Genomic DNA, 17949 nt, shown 5'->3' on the forward strand with positions numbered 1-17949 from the left:
TGTCAATATTCCACGATCAGGACAGCCGCATCAAACCAGCAGCCACATCAAACGACCAACATGCGGGTCTTTATTTGCTTACCTGTATATAGCATTGAAGTACCATTCGTTAACGCCTTCGTGGAAGCGCCCTGCAGGCGAATTGAATGTGCATCGTATACTCCACGTTGTAAAACGGAACACTTACAACAAGGTGAAATACATTCGTCTTACAACCAAGAGAATTCGCAACCACTTCTTCTATTACATGAGTGTCCTTTACCATAAATGCTGATTCTAAACTCGTACAACGCAAAGAAAATAAATACTTTACCAGTCGTCCAGAATTACTTGCAAGGAGCGACGTGGAGATGCCAGTGTACTTCCTTAAAATTGAACATCTCACGGAAGAGCCAAAGGTACCGGTAGGCATCGCGTCTGTAGGGAGGTGACGCAGTCATTACTAAACTGCTGCACTAGCATTTGTGACGAGCGGATTTCGAATCCATGTGCTGGAATTTTTCTTTTGGGTTTTCTCTGAATTGATTTATTTGAATGCTGGGATGGTTTCTTGGAGAAGGAGACAGAATACTTGGTTCATCATCAGTGGCTTTAGCCGACCTTTTGCTCCTTCTCTAACAACTTTACCTCAATCGGCCATTATAAACCAATCATTAAATTTTCGTCTTGTAGTGGATCGTAATATCTGTATTTTCACTGATAACAACCACAAAGGTCATCAACATCTGGAAGAATGTAACATCCGAAAAATAGAGTGAAAGAAAGAATGTATGTTTTGCGTTGAGCATGTGGTCTAGTGATGGTTGTCGATTGACTATTTGTTCCCAATCCACGGACCCTGCATAGTTTAAAGAGCATTAAGTTGTATCCGAGAACAGAAATACTAATCTTATTGCTTCATGTCAGCAATTTACAGACAAGCGATGTTTCCCGATATGAGTACACCTAACCAGAAACCTAACCGGAATTGCTAAGTCCTGTTCTGTTTTTTTGTTCTCTCCAGGGAGACACATTTTATGGTTTTCCCCAGTGCACTAAGTATTCACAATGTTCGTTTCGTTACGAGCTGATTGTCCACGTAATTTTTATATAACTCTGCCTAAACTCTATTTCTGGCAAGTTAATGACCACCATGAATGTACCTTAGCAGACATCCAAATACGCAAATACCGTGGATATTCTTATTTCTATGTACTCCATTGGTTTGGCCTCTGGACCCAAAATTTTAATGTCGATCCACCAGAAAAGCATTACGTAATACTTCTTTTTTTTCTGGCAGATCACAAAGCATGTGAATGAAAATCATTCGTTTGTTATGGTACCAAGCAGGCCATACGTCTTAATAACCAAGAATTTCAAATCAAATTGCATTTAAAAAAATGTCAAACTGATTTGAATGTCAGTGTTGTACATAATTCAGAGGATCACAATTAAAACGGGAATTCCTCGACAAGTGTCGGTTCTGTGAGCCTGAAGATCGTTTTTATGATATATTGATCGAATCAGTTTGACAAACAAGAGCTAGAAATATACAAAAATCATAATCACTATAAAAACTGAACAAGATGTTATTAATAAGTAAATTTTGGGTTTGGGGTTTACGAAACTAGAAGCAGACTTTGTCGCTGTAACATGTCTTCGAAGTTTTCCACGTATTCTTTTAATAACCTTTCAAGTAACATTAATTAAAATGTCTTTTAGGTGTGTATTTTGAGCTAATTCGATTAAGATAGGTCATTCGCTTCTTTAGAATTTCGAAAGTCGTCAAAAACGTAGTTTACCAGTGCTTTATCATCAAATTTCGGGTGATTATCTTCTGGAAGTGATGACCCACAAAACCTGTCACTGTGAATATAAAGTAGTTCTAGCTCAGCGCTGAAATCGACAAGTTGACTTCGCAGTAGGAACGAAAGCAATCACAATCTCATTTATTTATACTACGGGACGTATGACCCCAGGATATCTCCGGCAGTTTAAATTACCGTGGAATTTCATTAACTTTCTTTCATCAATTGTTGATTTATTTAATGACATCAACGAGGGTATTTTGGTTCAATATCCACGACATACACGGTTTGCATCCACCCGAATTCCCTTGGTGTTAGCTATCAGCCATCCATGATGATGAACGCTCAACTCGTTTCGGAAAACTTACCTTCTTTACTGACGGCAGCAGTGTCAGGCATAGGTCGAATACCTATAAGTTGTAAGTCTAAAAGCCTCCAGTATGCTATACGACGCCATAAAACGTCCCTCACCATGGTATAGAAAAAATGAAATAAGTAAGAAAACGTGAAACAAATCACACTCCATTCATCTACATCTACATCTACATACATTCTGCGCAATCCACCATACGGTGCGTGGCGGAGGGTACCTCGTACCACAACCATCATCTTCTCTCCCTGTTCCACTCCTAAACAGAACAAGGGAAAAATGACTGCCTATATGCCTCTGTACGAGCCCTAATCTCTCTTATCTTAGCTTTGTGGTCTTTCCGCGAAATATAAGTTGGCGGCAGTAAAATTGTACTGCAATCAGCCTCAAACGCTGGTTCTTTAAATTTCCTCAGTAGCGATTCACGAAAAGAACGCCTCCTTTCCTCCAGAGACTCCCACCCGAATTCCTGAAGCATTCCCATAACAGTCGCGTGATGATCAAACCTATCAGTAACAAATCTAACAGCCCGCCTCTGAATTGCTTCCTTGTCCTCCCTCAATCCGACCTGATAGGGATCCCAAACGCTCGAGCAGTACTCAAGAGTACGTCGTATTAGTGTTTTATAAGCGGTCTCCTTTACAGATGAACCACATCTCTCCAAAATTCTACCAATGAACCGAAGACGACTATCCGCCAACCCAACAACTGCCATTACATGCTTGTCCCACTTCATATCGCTCTGCAATGTTACGCCCAAATATTTAATCGACTTGACTGTGTCAAGCGCTACACTACTAATGGAGTATTCAAACATTACGGAATTCTTTTTCCTATTCATCTGCATTAATTTACATTTATCTATATTTAGAGTTAGCTGCCATTCTTTACACCAATCACAAATCCTGTCCAAGTCATCTTGTATCCTCCTACAGTCACTCAACGACGTCACCTTCCCGTACACCACAGCATCATCAGCAAACTGCCGCACATTGCTATCCACCCTATCCAAAAGACCATTTATGCAGATAGAAAACAACATCGGACCTACCACACATCCCCGGGGCACTCCAGATGATACCCTGACCTCCGATGAAAGCTCACCACCGAGGACAATGTACTGGGTTCTATTACTTAAGAAGTCTTCGAACCACTCACATACTTGGGAACCAATCCCATATGCTCGTACCTTCGTTAGGAGTCTGCAGTGGGGCACCGAGTCAAACGCTTTCCGGAAGTCAAGGAATATGGCATCCGTCTGATACCCTTCATCCACGGTTCGCAAGAGATCATGTGAAAAAAGGGCAAGTTGCGTTTCGCTGGAGCGACGCTTTCTAAAGCCGTGCTGATGCATGGACAGCAACTTCTCTGTCTCAAGGAAATTCACTATATTCGAACTGAGAATATGTTTGATAATCCCGCAAAAAACCGATGTTAAGGATATTGGTCTGTAATTTTGAGGATCCGCCCTTCTATCCTTCTTATATACAGGCGTCCCCTGCGCTTTTTTCCAGTCGCTCGGGACTTTGCGTTGGGAAAGAGATTCGCGATAAATGCAAGCTAAGTAAGGAGCCAATGCAGTAGAACCAAATTGGAATCCCATCAGGACCTGGCGATTTATTTATTTTCCACCCATTCAGCTGCTTCACAACCCCAGGGATGTCTATCACTATGTCCTCCATACGGGAATCTGTACGAGACTCAAACGGCGGTATGTTTGTACGATCCTCCTGCGTGAAAGATTTCTCAAATGCTAAATTTAAAATTTCAGCTTTCATTTTGCTGTCTTTGTGGTGTCACCGCCAGACACCACACTTGCTAGGTGGTAGCTTTAAATCGGCCGCGGTCCATTAGTACATGTCGGACCCGCGTGTCGCCACTGTCAGTAATTGCAGACCGAGCGCCACCACACGGCAGGTCTTGAGAGACGTACTAGGACTCGTCCCAGTTGTACGACGACTTTGCTAGCGACTACACTGACGAAGCCTTTCTCTCATTGGCCAAGAGACAGTTAGAATAGCCTTCAGCTAAGTCCATGGCTACGACCTAGCAAGGCGCCATTAACCATTTCTGGAGAGAGTCTCACTCATCAAGAATGCTGTATACAAATGATGGATTAAAGTTAAGTATTCCAGAAGCTACGTACTTTTCTTTAAAGCATTCATTACGTATCCTGTTTCAGACCTCACGCCCATCTGCGTGAGCTTAACGCGTGCTTTTCGGCTACTTCCGAGTGGTGTGGCTGTCTTGCTACGCCACAACAGTTTGGCGACGAGTGTAAAAGTGTTCTTTCTCCTTGCTTAAATTACTTGTGTCATGGCTTCGCCACAATCTCCAGATGTACTTTCCGAATTTTATCGCTTGCAGAATCAGCAGATGCAGGCCTTATTAGATGCCCTTGGACAGCTCGTACAGGGTCAACGTGCACTGCAAACCGATGCGGCAGCCGCCGCTTCATCTCTACCGCAGCCACAACATGCTGTTGCACCTCAATTTAGGCCATACGAGGCGGCCAAGGAAACATAGACGGAGTGGTCACGCCAATTTGGATTCCATCTCGTCGCCTACAGAATTCAAGGTAATGAGTGGCAGCCGTTTTTGCTTTCGTGTGTAGGTGTGTCCACCTACCGTGTGATAGTGAAATATTTTCCCCGTCGCGACGTGGCAACTCTGTCCTATGAAGATATTTTGTCGGCATTGGATGCATATTTCAAAGAAATAGTCAATGTCGTTGCAAAAAGGTATACGTTCTTTCGTACAAAACGTACGGCCGGTCAAACTAATCGGGAGTGGGTTGCAACTTTGCAAGGCCTTACAAGGGATTGTGCTTTTGAATGTGAATGTGGACTCCCTTATTCAGATACAATGGTGCGTGATGCAATAGCACAGAACGTTTCTGATGTTCGCATACGGGAACAGATTTTGAAACTAGTCAATCCCTCCCTTCAACAAGTGATAGACATATTGGATAGGCAAAACACACTTGAGTTTGGTCAGGAATCATTTGAAACTTTGCCAGCAGTGGGTCACATTAACCAGCCCGCCGGGCGAGCTGCACGGAACTGTAAACAGCCCTCGCACATGTCCGCACCGCCACGTGTGCCACACAAGCAACCAAATGCAGTGCTGAAATCATGCCCGGGGTGTGCAACTAGACATTCGCGTGAGAATTGCCCGTCACTCCAAGCTATTTGCTTTTTCTGTAATAAGAAAGGACATGTTAAAAGTGTTTGCCAGAAAAAGCTTAGATCGGACACTCACAACCATTCCAGGCCCTTTGCTTCGCGCCGGAAGCGAACCAAGGACACTCAGGCTCGTGAACCTTCGCCCATGGACATTAATGTAGTTAATTCCACACCGTTCAGTGCTACTCTAACAGTGACTGTGTTCGTCCCACAAATACTGTGCGTCGACGTCGACGGAAATCCCGTCAAGTCGCCAGTGCTTCTGTCCCAGAAACAGTTCACGTTGCACGAGACAGTCGCTCTTGTCATCAGCAGGACAATAAACTCTTTGTGGACTTGGAAATTAATGGCAACGTGATACAATTCCAGCTCGATACCGGAGCTGCAGTTTCACTACTCAATCATGCCACGTGCAAACAACTGGGCACACCTCCGTTGCGTGCCGCAAATGTTCAGCTCACTAGTTATTCAGGACAGAGTATCCCTGTGTTAGGACAGTGCAGCCTTCTTGCAACATACAAGGGACAAACAAAACTTGTGTCATTTTACATTCTTCGTTCTTCTTCTGCAGTGAACTTGTTTGGTTTAGATTTATTTCAGTTGTTTAACTTATCAATAGTCAATCAGGTCCTATCAGTGAACCAGACTGTGCCTTTCGCCAGTGTTTCTCTTCTATGTGAGGAATTTGCAGACATTTTTGCACCGGGCCTTGGTTGCGCTAAGAACTATGAAGCACATTTGGTACTGAAAGCAATCGCGCAACCGAAATATTTCAGAGCGCGCAATGTTCCCCACGCATTGCGTGATGAGGTCACAAGAACATTAAACGATTTAGAATCACAAGGTGTAATAGAACGTGTGCAGGCTTCTCTCTGGGCCTCACCCTTAGTAATTTTGCAAAAACCTTCCGGAAAATTGAGACTTTGCGTGGACTTCAAGGCAACAGTGAATCCACAACTTGTGACTGCAACTTTTCCTTTACCCCGCCCGGAAGATCTTTTTGACAAACTGTGCCCGGGAAAATATTTTTCTAAGATGGATCTAGCAGATGCATACTTGCAAATACCGGTGGACGAAGAATCCCAGCGCATATTGGTGGTTAACACGCATCTTGGTTTGTACCGATTCAAAAGACTACCATTCGGGTGTGCATCCGCCCCTGCCTTGTTTCATCAATATTTACAAACTGTTTGTGCGTCGGTCCCTACTGCTGCAACCTATCTGGACGATATTGTGATCTCTGGAAAGACAGCAGCAGAACATTTATCCAACCTCCGAACGTTATTTCAGGTATTGCGGAAAAATGGTCTTCGCTTGAGGAAGGACAAATGGGTGTTTTTTGCTCGTGACTTACCATATCTGGGACATGTAATCAATGCCCAAGGCATACATCCGAGTCCAGAGCACCTCCGTGCCATACAGGACTTGCATTCGCCGCAGAATTTGAAGCAGCTACAGAGTGTGTTGGGAAAAGTTAACTATTATCATAAATTTATTCCGCATCCCTCTTCCATTTCAGCTCCGCTTCATCGCTTACGCCGTAAGGGTGTTCCGTTCGTCTGGTCGACGGAATGCGAACGCGCCTTTCGCCAGTTGACATCGGCGTTGCTTTCAAATACTTGCCTTACGCCATTCGATCCCCAGAAACCCATTTTGTTGATGGTAGATGCATCGGATTTCGGGATCGGTGCTGTGCTTGCGCACAAAGATGGTTCGCATGATCGCCCTATTGCCTTTGCTTCCAAATTGCTCTCGTCAGCGCAAGGAAATTATTCCCAGATAGAGAAAGACGCTTTGGCTCTCGTGTTTGGTGTTACAAAGTTTCATGATTACTTGTATGGTCGTCACTTTAACATCATCACAGACCACAAACCTTTGACATCGCTTTTTCATCCGAACAAGCCTGTACCTCCGCGTACAGCGCAGAAATTCATTCGTTGGTCTCTTTTCCTCTCGCAGTACCGCTACGATATCTTGTATCGGTCCACTGCTAAGCACGGAAACGCCGATGTGTTGTCCCGTTTGCCTGTTGCCGACGATAGAGCATTCGATTCTTCCGAACTTGCTTGCATGTTCATTGATGCGGAAACTGATGACGTGGTCGAATCGTTTCCGATTGATTTTCGTCGTGTAGCTACAGCCACAGCAGCTGATCCTGTCCTTGCTACCGTTTTGCGTTTTGTTGCTACGCAATGGCCCTTGTCGAAGTCACGGATCGAGGATCCGTTGGTTCGCCGATTTTTTTCTCACAGGGTGAGACTTTTTGTACGACGCGGTGTTTTGTTGTTGCGTTCTGATAATGATCAGTCCAGGGTCGTGGTCCCACGTTCGTTACAGTCCTCTGTCTTACAGCTTCTCCACCAAGGACATTGGGGTATAGTGCGTACGAAACAACTTGCTCGTCAGCACAGTTCTTGGTTCGGAATCGATGCTGCGATTACACATATGTGCTCTTCTTGCATGGCGTGTGCCGAAAAACAATCCGCGCCACCGCGGACATTCTTTGCATGGCCGAAAGCCACTTCCCCTTGGCAACGCTTACATATCGATTTTGCTGGTCCCTTCTGGAATGCTCGATGGTTGGTTCTGGTCGATTCGTTCAGTAATTTTCCATTTGTTGTCTGGATGTCTTCCACGACGTCATCTGCCACCATCCAAGCGTTGTCTGCTATCTTTTGCATTGAAGGTCTTCCGCAGACTATTGTTTCCGACAATGGCCCACAATTCATGTCCATAGAATTTCAGTCATTCTGCAAGGCGAATGGTGTTCAACATCTGACATCCGCGCCGTTTTCGCCTCAGTCAAACGGTGCCGCTGAACGATTGGTCCGGACTTTCAAGTCACAGATGTTGAAGTTGAAATAGTCGCATTCTCGGGAGGACGCGTTGTTGCTCTTTTTGTCCTCGTATCGCTCTCAGCCCCGGGATGGTCGCTCGCCGGCTGAGTTGCTCCATGGTCGTCCTCATCGAACCTTGATGTCTTTGCTGCATCCGCCGCATCAGGTTCCTGTGCAGCGGCAGACTCCTGCTTTTGCTCCAGGCGACGCTGTATTCTATCGCAACTATCGCGGTTCACGGCGTTGGCTCGCAGGGCGCATTCTTCGCTGCCTCGGCCGCGCGATGTATTTGGTTTTGGGGGCGTCTAGTGAGGTGCGTCGGCATCTCAATCAGCTGCGCCTCTGTCGTCGCACGGGTTCTGCCGCTCCCCGTCTGCATTCAGCGACGGTGCCGTCCGGTCGGCGCCCTGGGGACCAATCTACTGGCTCGCCTCATCCCCAGGTGTTACCGCCGATGCCTTCCACTTTGCCCCATGGCGACGCGCCGCCGCCGCCGCCGCCGCCGCCGCCTGTTCTCCCGCCGGCGCCGCCCGCAGTGGACGCTTCGCTGCAGCCGCCAAGCGCCTCCCTGGGTCACGCGCCGCCGATCGCTTCCCGTGACCAGCTGTCCTCAGCCATGGAACTCTTGCCCGCTCCGGACCACATGGCGTCATCGCGCGTCGGATACCCCGACGCAATGGAGGTCGACCCCTCGGCCCCTCCTGTCTCTTTACGGGCGCATACACCGCATGTTGACGTGCACCCTGGACTAGGTTTCCTGGCGTTTCCTAGCTCCCCTCGGACCGAATGGCCGGGTGCGGGTGGCACAGCTTCGCCTGTTGTTAGGCTCCCCACCTCATCGCATACGTCAACTTGGGGCCCTCCCCACGGCGGGCGGAAGCCTTATAACAAGACCGTTCGCCGATTTGCGGGGGAAAAATGTGGTGTCACCGCCAGACACCACACTTGCTATGTGGTAGCTTTAAATCGGCCGCGGTCCATTAGTACATGCCGGACCCGCGTGTCGCCACTGTCAGTAATTGCAGACCGAGCGCCACCACACGGCAGGTCTTGAGAGACGTACTAGGACTCGTCCCAGTTGTACGACGACTTTGCTAGCGACTACACTGACGAAGCCTTGGCCGAGAGACTGTTAGAATAGCCTTCAGCTAAGTCCATGGCTACGACCTAGCAAGGCGCCATTAACCATTTCTGGAGAGAGTCTCACTTGTATCATCAAGAATGCTGTATACAAATGATGGATTAAAATTAAGTATTCCAGAAGCTACGTACTTTTCTTTATAGCATTCATTACGTATCCTGTTTCAGATCTCACGCCCATCTGCGTGAGCTTAACGCGTGCCTTTCGGCTACTTCCGAGTGGCGTGGCTGTCTTGCTACGCCACAATAGTCTTCCTTTGTCAGGCCAGACTGATCAATTATTAACAGTCATGTAGCCGACTGTTATCAGCCGGTACGACATAAAACATTAAGGGTAATTTGCTATTATTTACATAATGCTGTTAACATTTAATTTCAGGGCTCCCGGTACAATGTTCCAGCTGATACCGTCGTCATTTTTCAGAAGTCAGCAAATTGTGTCGTTTCGTAGTAGTGTCATATTTATAAAAAAGAAACTACATATTTTATTGATGGATATACACCTGTCCGTCCTCCTACAATTAATCGAACTGTTGCTATTGTTTTGTTACGCGCATATTCTGGAGTGACATTTCTGTCGCGTGTCTAGTCTGTCTACTTCTTATTTTCATTCTATAATGTAAGGTATTCTGTATGAATTTTCTGAATAACCTTTAAGTTTTGTAAAGTTAAGGTGATACTGGACGTTTCGTTTATTGCAGTGAATTATCTTTTCCTGGTAAGTGATTTTTCGCATTGTTACCAAAAATCTCAACATGGGAAGCCACCTATTGAGAGATTATTTCTTTTCCATTCCTTCGTAATGAGTCCACACTAATTTTCACGACCGATAAATAAGATAATTAGATAATCATAAGAAGATATAGGTTGGAAGGCTGAAATTGACGAATCAATAAAACTAGTATGTAGCGCATGGTCGTAGTTCCGCGTTACTATTTTTGACGACTTGTTTCAAATTGGATATATTCGTTATCAGGTTCCCACTGAAAAAGAAACAATATTCGGTTAATAACAATATTTAATGTACAAGAAATCTACGAATTGGGTTTGGTGAAACCAAAGTGACGAAGTGGCAGCTTCATCTGCATGTGAAAGAATCGCTTTGTAAAATCTCATGATGAAGTGGCAGCCTCATCGCTCTTCGTAAGTATTTGACGAAACATGTCTGTAGATTCCTTGTACATTGGAAAATTAACGGTAACCTTATGATTAAGCTTTTTTTTTTAAGTAAAGTTGTTAATGGATGTTTCGTGCTGAAAACCATTCAGCAATAAATTGTAAAGGTCACACGTTATTGTATATTAGTTACTACACTACTTGATGTAAAGAATCCGGGCAACTATTAAAGGACATTAATAAGGAGTGTGTCAAGTCTTGGCTTTTACGACAATTTCAGCTCCGCTGGGGACACATTCAGTGAGGTGGTTCAGTGTCTGCAGAGGAATGGTGGCTCAGTGTTGGTCGAAAGCAGAAACTAGGTATCGTAGTGATGTTGAGCGCTGGGGAGTGGAGTGAAGTCTACGTTCTAACTTACCCCTACGCTGGATTCAGGTCAAGACCCTGGGCAGGCCAGCTCATTTCAGGAATCTCATTGCCTACAAACCACAGCAGAAAGATGTTGCTTGATGACAATGTCACACTGACACATGCATCGTCTCTGAACTGTTTGGCTAGTGTAAGCAATACAATTTACTGTAAAATTTGTTGATACCCTTCCACATTTAGTGTTCCGTAAGTGCAATAAGGAAGCGACACCCTTACCGCGAAAAACACCTCCATCCTCTACAGTACCTCCTCCGTAGTTCACTTTTGGCATATGACAGCAGATAACATTCTCCAGGCATTCGCTGTGATATCGTACAGAGATTGTGGTGCCACCCCTAAGTCGGCTACGCACATCTATACCAAAGACATTAGTGAGGTCTCTCTGAAATCCACAATGACGACTGGGAGAGGCCGAAGATGTCACACCCTCTCTGTCAGCCCAGAAGCGCCCTCGTACAGAGGTCAATATAGAGCAGAGCCCGGAAGCGCTCTACCTGAGTTTGTGACCTCAACTGAAGCATTCAACATCATCGAGTAGGACTAAAGAGTTATTCAAGTCACGTGTGGATATGTAGTTCTGTAATTGTTGAACATTGTTCAAGAGAAGAGTTTGTTACGAGGATGAGTCAAATGAAAACCTAAATTTGTAATAACAAATTGAAATTTCTCGCCGTTTCGTGTAAGTTGGTAAGCGTGCTACAAACAGCGTACAGAACGGCCTGTAGGTGGCAGCGTAGTGCAGATGCACACACACCGTCGCACTATCAGTATAAAGATGGCCGCCCCACTTGTAACCTGCATCAGGGAAGAAGAGCGTTCTATTATTCGGTTTTTGCGTAGTGAACGTGTGAAACCTATTGAAATTCATCGACGAATGAAATTTCAGTACAGTGATGCATGTTTGTGACAGCAGAAAGTCTACGAATGGAGTAGCAAGTTCGCAAATAGTGTGACTTCAGTGGAGGATGCTCCTCGTCCGGGTCAGGCACAACAAGTTGTGACTCCACAGAACATTGCAGCAGTTGAAGCCATAGTGAAGGAAAACTGCCGAGTGGCACTGAATGACAATGCAGCATGTTTGCAGATTAATCAGCACATCACATTGTGCATGATCTACTCCAGTTTCACAAAGTGTCCGCAAGATGGGTGCCACGGCAGCTGACTCCTGAAATGAGAGAACGACTTGTTGATGCATGTGAAGAACTTCTTTCGCGCTTTGAACGAAAAGGTGATGGCTTCCTTACAAGAATCGTCACTGCGATCGAAACCTGGGTTCACTTCCTCCAACCGGCAACGAAGAGAGCGAGCAAGACATAGCCCCATTCCTCATCACCAAAACAAAAGAAGTTTGGAACAGAACCATCAGCATGGAAGGTTATGCTGACTCTCTTTTGGACGAAAAAGGCGTCATTTCGGAGCATTACATGCCTAGAGGAACCACTGTTACCAGTGCATCATACACAGATCTCCTAAAAAATCAACTGAGACCTGCAATCAAATCAATGCGACTTGGATTACTGTCAACAGGTGTCCTTTTGCAACATGACAATGCAAGGCCCCACACTGCCCGTACAACAGTTGCAACAATCACAGACCTGCATTTTGAGTGTTTCCTCATCTACCATACTCACCAGACCTTGCCCCAAGTGATTTCCATATGTTTGGACCACTCAAAGACGCAATGGGAGGAAAGAAGTTCCGTTCTGATGAAGAGGTACGCCACGCGGCGCATGAGTAGTTGCGCGGACTACCGAAAGATTTGTTTTCTAAAGGAATTTATGCACTTTGTAAGCGCTAGAAGACTTGCGTTGAGCGTGGGGGAGATACAGCTTTGTATCACTTCTGCACAATAAATAACTTTTAAAAAATATTTAAGGTTTTCATTTGGCTCCCTTTCGTAATTGCTGCATCAAGTGATAGTTTAATAGTGAATCACTGTTCTAAATTATCATGCTCTCCTGTAGCAAATAGTCGCATCAAGTTAAGTAAAGATTTTTATCATTGATGTAATAAAGTGAACTAACATTTTATCTACTGAAGTTCGAATGAGCCATTTCTCATAGCAATGAAGGAGGACACAGCTATGGCCTGACGGTTGTAGTTCGATTTGGTCATAACATCCGCCTAACGCAAAACCTTCAGTCGGATTGTCACGAGCTATAGGGTAATTCATCACTCCAAGCCACACGCTCAATTCACTGCCCAGAGGCGTCGCTCCTTACATCACCACAATCGTCACTTAGCATCGACTACAGAAATGATTACAGACATTGTGCTAGCTGGAATTCTGGTAGCACAGCAGTCGTTCTAGCTGGACAGCTGGTATCACTTAGCAACTCATGAGTGATCCCTTCCGCCGACACCACGCGATTTTTTATAACCACTCTCAGCAGTGCTCTACGGTCGCTCTCTGTCAGTGCATGACGTCAGCCTGATCTTAGTTTAGTTCTGGCTCCTTTACGTTTCCACTTCACAATCGCGTCACCAACAGTCCACTTGCGCAGCTTTAGAAGCGTTGAAAGTCTCTGATGGATTTGTTACTCAGGTGACATCCACTTACTCAGGTGACATCGACGTAGGATGTTTCTGAGCGTTCTTGCAGAACCATTCTGCAGCTACCAATTACGGCTTTGGTGCGTGACTGGCCACTGCCATGATTACGGGGCCTTCGCCTGGGCTGGGCTAGGGGTTGGCTTCATCACAGCTGCGCACACGGGTTATCTGTGTACCATTACTCCACAGCGTAAATGCTGTTAGGTCAATTGACAACACAATACCCCTGGTATCCTTTTATACTGGTGAACCCACCTGTCATGACATCTAATGGGAATTTCATATTGCATACACTATCCGATCAAAAGAATCCGGAAACCCCCAGAAACATACATTTTTTATATTAGATGCATTGTGCTGCCACCTACTGCCAAGTACCCCATATCAGCGACCTCAGTAGTCATTAGACATCGTGAGAAAGCAGAATGGGGCGCTCCGCGGAACTAACGAACTTTCAGCGTAGTCAGGTGATTGGCTGTCACTGTGACATAGGTCTGTACGCGAGATTTTCACACTCCTAAACATCCCTAGGTCCACTGTTTCCGATATCATAGTGAAGTGGAAACGTGAAGGGACACGTACAGCACAAAAGCGTACAGGCCGACCTCGTCTGTCGATTGACAGAGACTGCCGAAAATCGAGAAGGGTGGTAATGTGTACTAAGTAGACATCAACATTCGTGCTCATAGATCAAGGATAATACTGATACATGGTGAAGCAATGCTCTGGTGGGCAGTTTGCGGGTGTAAATGGCCTCGGGGTATGACCATCCGCTGCATTTGACCTGCGGTCTTCGCACGGTGGCGCTGGCAGCAGTCCACGTACGCAAAGGTGCATATCTGAGTATGGTGAAGCGAGTAAGTGTGCAGACGTTTTCAGACTTGCTAAACGTGACTGTGTGCAGAAAATGGCTCGAAGAACACGTATTGGTGATGTTATGAGGGGTAGAATACTAGGGCGATTGGAGGCTTGTCAAACACAGCAGGTCGTAGCACGGGCCCTCCGTGTCTCACAAAGTGCGATCTCAAGATTATGGCAACGATTCCAGCAGACAGGGAGCGTGTCCAGGCGCTACAGTACGGGACGTCCACAGTGTACAATACCACAAGAAGACCGATATCTCACTATCAGTGCCCACATACGGTCACGGAGTGCTGCAGGTAGCCTTGCTCGGGACCTTACCGCCGCCACTGGAACAGTCGTCTCCTGACACAAAATCTACAGACGACTCAACAAACATGGTTTATCCGCCCGGAGACCTGCAAGGTGCATTCCACTGAGGCCTATTCACAGGAGAGCCCGTAAAGCCTGGTGTCAAGAACACAGTACATGGTCTTGTGAACAGCGGTTCCAGGTTATATTCACGGGTGAGTTTTCACCTGGCGTGAACAAGGAACCAGATACCAACCTCTTAGTGTCCTCGAAAAGGACCTGTATGAAGGTCGTGGTTTGATGGTGTGGGGTGGGATTATGACTGGTGCACGTACATTCCTGCATATCTTTGACAGAGGAACTGCAACAGGTCAGGTGTATCGGGACATTTTCAGGGGTGCAGTGGGCCCCACATTCCTCCTGATGGATGATAACGCACGGCCCTACCGAGTTGCCATCGTGGAGGAGTACCTTGAAACAGAAGATATCAGGCGAATGGAGTGGTCTGCCTGCTCTCCAGACCTAAACCCCATTGAACACGTCTGGAATGCTTTCGGTCGACCTATCGCTGTACGTCTTCAAACCCCTAGGACACTTCAGGCACTTCAGGCACTGGTGCAATAGTGCGAGGCTATATCCCAGCAGCTGCTCGACCACATGATCCTGAGTATGCCAGCCCGTTGTGTTGCCTGTGTGTTTGTGCATGGTGATCATATTCCATATTGATGTCGGGGTACATTCGCAGGAAATAGTGGCGTTTTTTAGCACATGTGTTTCGGGACAGTTTTCTCAACTTATCACCAATACCGTTGACTTACAGAACTGTGTCATGTGTGTTCCCTATGGGCCTATGCTATTAGCGCCAGTTTTGTGTAGTGCTACGTTGTGTGGCACCACATTCTGCAATTATCCTTAATTTATAAGCATGGGTGTATTCAGACCATCACACAGTAATTCCAAACTGCATCAGGATCCACTGCAAGTACTATGACAGTTACGCGGCAGGTGAGAAAACTTGGATTTTATGGTCGAGCGGCTGCTCATAAGCCACACATTACGCCTGTAAATGCCAAACGACGCCTCGGGGTGGTGTGAGGACCCTAATCATTGGAGATTGAACAGTGGAAAAACGTTGTGTGGAGTAACGAATCACGGTAGACAATGAGGCGATCCGATGGCAATGTGTGGGTATGGCGAATGCCCGGTGAACGTCATTTACCAGCGTGTGTAGTGCCAACAGTAAAATTCGGAGGCGGTGGTGTTATGGTGTGGTCGTGGTTTTCATGGAGGGGGCTTGCACCCCTTGTTGTTTTGAGTGGCACTATCACAGCACAGGCCTACATTGATGTTTTAAGCACCTTGTTGCTTCCCACTGTTGAACAGCAAATCGGGGATGGCGATCGCATCTTTCAGCACGATCGAGCATCTGTTCATAATGCACGGCCTGTGGCGGAGTGGTTACACGACAATAACATCCCCGTAATAGACTGGCCTGCACAGATTAGTGACCTGCACACTACAGAACACTTTTGGGATGTTTTGGAACGCCGACTTCGCGCCAGGCCTTACCGAACAACATCGATACCTCTCATCAGTGCAGCATTCCGTGAAGAATGGGCTGCCATTCCCCAAGAAACTTTCCTGCACCTGATTGAATGTTCCTTTTAAGTCATTTTCAGCCAGGTATCCGGATCCTGTTGATCACGTAGTGTAGGAGTGTGTGGATACTTTTGATCAGACACCGTATATTCGGACCACGTGCTGTTGTGATATACAGCCGCGATCAGTATTATGAGTATCATTACTTCCTGAGTTTGTTTGTCCGAATACAAAGTGCAATGCAATATTTATGGCCTCGATGTTGTTGTAAGAACTAACGAGTTCATTGTATAAAGGAAAAGCTATATAATCTTATATCTGCTGCTACAACGCTTGCTACTATGGAGACGTCCGTATAACCCTGCAGCCAATATTCTTATGTATTGTTACGTTGCTTAATGTAGGGAGAAAAGGCGATTTTGTAGTTATAGAGAAAGTTTACCCGTTTTTATGTTGTCTGTCTAACGCCACAAGCACTGTTTGTTTGTGTAAAGGCAAACTGTGCGAGTTCACATCGTTGCACTCAGCCCGCACATTCAAGCATCCTTTGCAGAATCCTAAATTAATAGCTCTCCGTTATGCAGTGTTACACACGTTTTTAACAGGCATTGAATTATTTCCTTCATCCGAAATAATCTCATACTATATCCCGTGTGTAGACCAATTAAAACGTGCGTAAATACCTGTGGTACTCGGAAAACGTTTCAACTCAAAAATAAAACTGAAAAAAAGTCTGCCTCCATTTACAATATTTTTCACTTTGCTGTGGGAAGAATAAACCTAATAAGTGGCTGCTGCAGACTGGATTAATTCTCTGCGTTTATTTGATTCCCTTTGGCCTACATATGCACGATATAACTATATTAATACAAGAGAGTGTGATATAGCGTGTCTGGATGTGAATCCACACAGCAGACAAATAATCTTTCTCAGAATTTCGAAAAGTAATAGACAACTGCCATCCAACGGATTGATTCTTAATCCTAAGTGTGCTAGCTCGAAGGGATGAATAAGACCCTCTTTCATTAAATTTCAGAATAACTTCTGCCTTAACTTGTTGACAGAAACTAGCTTACGTCCACATTTTCTTAATTTTGTAGTTCCGCTGCAGCATAATCACATACCTTCAGGTAAAGGAGAATGCGCATGTTTTTATTTACTGTTTTTTACTTTAATACTGTAATTTTTTCCTCCTTTACCTTCTCCTCGTGTTCGAGTGAGTATGTCTAACTGCGAGGATATGAGTAGTTTCAAATATCCTCCAACTTATTCAGAGAGTTCCACAGGGTCGTCGGCTCATAGCCAATCTAACCTTTTGACCGTTTGAGATGGAACCAGAGACACAGGGTGTAAGCACCGTACCAGTGACTTGAGGCACAGAACTTGGCATCAGGTCTCATTTCGCTCTCCAATTGTTCAAGCTAGATGAGTGCTCCAGAGCAAAGGTTTGTTACTGTTCATTTGGGGTAGTAAGTTGCAGATGAGTTTTGTTAGTTTTCTCTGCTTTATGGACAAAGCATTCTGTTAAATTATGACGGTTTGTATTTGCAATTAACTGAGAGCAGTGTCTCGGTTTCAGAGTGTTTACTCCTGCTATCTGAATAATCTAACTTTTTGTGATAATTAAGGCATTTTGTCAGAGTTTCATAGGTCGTACTTTGTATTGGTAGGATGATCGTTGCGGTGGTCGTTGTAGTACAAAAAAGATAAGATAGGTTTCCTGCGTGGATCTCAATGAATATCATCATGATCATATTATTATGAATTACTTCACAGTTCCT

This window comes from Schistocerca cancellata, chromosome 8 (genome assembly GCF_023864275.1).
Source record: "Schistocerca cancellata isolate TAMUIC-IGC-003103 chromosome 8, iqSchCanc2.1, whole genome shotgun sequence".
In the NCBI taxonomy this organism is placed as follows: domain Eukaryota; kingdom Metazoa; phylum Arthropoda; class Insecta; order Orthoptera; family Acrididae; genus Schistocerca; species Schistocerca cancellata.